This window comes from Apteryx rowi, unplaced genomic scaffold (assembly GCF_003343035.1).
Source record: "Apteryx rowi isolate R43461 unplaced genomic scaffold, aptRow1 scaffold_428, whole genome shotgun sequence".
NCBI lineage: Eukaryota > Metazoa > Chordata > Aves > Apterygiformes > Apterygidae > Apteryx > Apteryx rowi.
The window spans coordinates 303,743-307,778 of record NW_020450681.1 but is presented as its reverse complement, the minus strand read 5'-3'; positions in this window follow the sequence as shown (position 1 = coordinate 307,778).

Below are 4,036 nucleotides of genomic sequence, written 5' to 3'. Positions count from 1 at the left end.
CCTCGGTGGGCTCTGCCGGCCGGCCAGTGACCCCCCCCCCCCTCCGGCAGACCCATCCGGGGGTCGTGGGGGTCCCAGCTGAGGCTGCAGGGACAACGCTGCCTCGGCTGGGACAGCGGGCTCGGTTGGGGTCCCAGGCCACCTCGCCGCCAGCACATGTGGGGACAGGTGGGACCTGCAGGCCACCTCCCTACCAGCACGCCTAGGGACAGCGGGGACCCTCTCTGCCAGCATGCTTGGGGACAGCAGGCACCCATGGACCACATCCCTGCCAGTACACCTGGGACAGCGGGGACCCACAGGCCACCTCCCTACCAGCACACCTGGGGACAGATGGGACCTATGTGCCACCTCCCCACCAGCACGCCTGGGGACAGATGGGACCTATGTGCCACCTCCCTATCAGCACACCTAGGGACAGTGTCTGTTGAGCCAAAGCAGGGCTTGTCACAGCTCGGCACTTGGACTAAGTGACGCTAAGAGTGGCCAGCTGGGACGATGGCAGCGTGGCCACGGGGCAGGGCCGGTGCCGGGGCATGCAAGGACACGCAGGAAGGTGCCCGCCCTGCAGACGGGGTGGCACTGAGGGGACAGGGGAGCCAGTGCCACCCCGAGGTGACAGTCCCCTGCAGAGCAGGGCTGGGGCAGCAGGACGGCAGCTCGCTCCCCGTGACCGGGAGGAGGCTGCGGAATGTCGCTTCCCGTCCTGGGAGCCTCCATGCGGATGCAGGCAGGTACCTGCGTGCATGCACCTATGTTTGCATGCACTGTGTGTGCGCAGGCATGTGCGCACATGTGCATGCACATATGTCTGTGCATGCATGTCTGTGTGTGTGCAGGCGTGTGCACGCATGTGCATGCACATGTATGCATGCATGTTTGCGCGTGCAGGTGCATGCACACGTGTGCAAGTGCATGTCTGTGCATGCACGTCTGTGTGTGTGCAGGCATGTGCACACATGTGCGTGCACATGTATGCATGCATGTTTGCGCGTGCAGGTGCATGCACATGAGTGCATGCGCATGTCTGTGCATGCACGTCTGCGTGTGCAGCCCTGTGCATGCGTGTGTCTGTGTGCACACATTCATGCATGCGCATATGTGTGTGTGCAGCCCCATCGGCACGTGGAAACACGTAGCTATGGGAGCATGCATGGGAATTTCCCCCAATTCAGGGAATTTCCCCCCCGTCTCCACCTTTCCTGGGGGACTGCAGGCCCTTGCCTTGCTGAGGGGCGGGATGGGGGAAGACCCCCCCCCACAACCCAGGCTGCAGAGCCCCAACACCGTGGCAGGGGGGGCCTGCAGCCGGCCGGGAGCGCTGGGGCTGTGCAAACCCTCCCAAAACAGGGCCCGAGGTGCCGTGACAGCGGCAGGGGTTGATCCAGGGGCACCGGGCGGCGGACGGACAGGTTTGATCCAGGACATCGCAGTGGCGGCGGCGTTGCCCATGGAGCCGGTCGGGTGGCTACACCCAGGGCCAAAGGTGCCGGCTTCGATTTTAAGCACCTGCCCTTAGTTTTGCACGAGGCTCGTGCGCTCGTACCGAGGGGCATCGTCAGCCCCATCTATTTTAGCAGCGCAGCCGGCTGCGGGCTTTCAAATCCGGAATAACTCCGGCTGGGAAACCCATGCAAGAACTATTTTTGCTTTCTTTCGGCCCCTTTCCCCGTGCCGCCTTCTCCCTGGCAGCCCATCGGCTTTCCCCGGCGCTTCCAGCCCTTCTCAGCTGCCGGATGTGGATGGCTGGGGGGGGACATGGGCAACATCTGGGCAGCTGGGGGTCACATCTGGGGGGAGGTGCAACATCTGGGCGGGTGGCACAGCATCTYGGCAGGCGGCGCAACATCTGGGCAGGGAGAGAACCGTCTGGACAGGCAGCATAACATCTGGGCAGGTGTTGCAACATCTTGGCTGGGGGTGCAAAGTCAGGGCAGGGGGTGCAACCTCTGGGCAGGTAGGGCAACATCTGGGCATGTGGTGCAACATTTGGGCAGGCAGGGCAACATCTGGGCAGGCAGGGCAACTTCTGGGCATGTAGTGCAACATCTGGGCAGGCAGTGTGACCTCTGGGCTCATAGTGCGACACGTGGGCAGGTGGTGCAACATCTGGGCATATCGTGCGACCTCAGGGCAGGCCGGGCAACATCTGGGCAAGCTGTGCAACCTCTGAGCAGGTAGTGCAACATCTGGGAAGGCGGTGCGACCTCTGGGCCCGTGCTGCAACCTCTGGGCAGGTAGTGCAACCTCTGAGCCTGTGTTGCAACGTCCGAGCAGGTAGTGCAACATCTGGGCAGGTGGTGCAACATCTGGGCATGTAGCGCAACGTTGAGCAGATGGATCCAGCCCAAAAACGCCCTTCCAGCCCGGCAGGCAGGCTCTTCCCCGGCGCTGTTGCAAGTCCTCGGCGTCCTCCCCTCCGCCGYCCCRAGRGGAATCGCGTTCCTGGGAATTCAGCCGCGGCCGTGAGGCGCTTTTGGGGAAGCTCGCAGGGGAGAAGTGGAGCGTGAAACGGTGCCGCCGCCACCGCGAGCCCCCGGGGCAGGAAGCGTTTCCGCCGTCCCGTCCCAGCGCCGGGGCCAGCGCCGCGCTCGGGGCCGGAGTTGGGGGGGGGGGGGGGAAGAAAACACGTTACATAACAGCACACCCGCGAGCCCCATCACCGCTGCTATTAATAGCAGGACCAGAGGCCGGGAAGAGCACAGCGCGTTGCAGCAAATAAACAGGGCCCAACGCCGAGGCGATGCCGCAGCGCGGCGAGACGCGGAAAAAAATCCCTCCCCGCGCCCGGCCGAAACAGAGCCTGGTTGCAAAGCGCTCGCGCAGCGTCGCTATTTTCTGCAGCCCGGCAGCGATTCGGAGGGAGCCCGTGGAAAGCAAGCTCGCATTCCCGGCTTCTTATAGCCCAGCACGCGTCGCCGGGAATCGGCGCTGAGGGCCCTGGCGYGCTCGGCCTGGCTCCGCGCCCGCGATCGGGGCTTGTTTTCCAGTGAGTCAGAGCCAGCGGGCCCCAGGCGCCGGCGCGAAGGGAGCAGAAAGCCTGAGTCACACCTCAGAAAGGGCCAAAAGGGTTGAAAAGCCTCTTTTCGGCTTCTCTTCTGGGTGTTGAACTTTTGCACCGGGCGGAGGCAATGTTTCCAAATGCCCCGGCCACGTGGGCTGGAAATATATTGGCTCGTTGTTTTTTTTTTTTTTTTCCCGGAGCAAAACAACCTGAATTTGGGATCTGGAGCTTGCTGTTGAGGGTGGCTGCCCGAAATCGCGAGAAACCCCAGCAACCGGCGAGGGAGCAGGGCTTGCATGGGGCCCAAGGGTGCAATGGGGTGTTTGTGGGCTTGGGGGCGCTGGTTTTCTGCCGTTACCCCCAGGACTGCAAGCAGAGCCAGTGTCCCCAACCGTGTCACCGGCACGGTCCCGAACCACCCCAGGGCACCCTCATCCACAGGGTACCAATAATGAATACATGAATAATGAATAAAGATTAATAAGAATTAATAACGATCCATTGCCTTGCAGGACCCAGCTGTCCTGTGCCCTTGCAGGCCTGCAGCAAGCCCCCTGCCCCTTGCAACGAGACTGTGCCGTTGCCTATTGCCCTGGTGCACTGTCCTGCTGCATTGCCCTGGTGCATTGTCCCAGTGCCCCGGTGCATTTAACTCGGTGCATTGCCCTGGTGCATTGTCCCAGTGCCCCGGTGCATTAACTCGGTGCATCGCCCTGCTGCACTGTCCCAGCGCCTTGCCCCGGTGCATTATCTCAGTGAATTGCCCTGCTGCACTGTCCTGGCGCCTCGCCCTGGTGCATTAATTCGGTGCATCGCCCTGCTGCACTGTCCCGGCGCCTTGCCCCGGTGCATTAACTCGGTGCATCACCCTGCTGCACTGTCCCGGCGCCTCGCCCCGGTGTATTAACTCGGTGCATCGCCCTGCTGCACTGTCCCAGCGCCTTGCCCTGGTGCATTAACTAGGTGCATCACCCTGCTGCACTGTCCCGGCACCTCGCCCTGGTGCATTAACTCGGTGCACTGCCCTGCTGC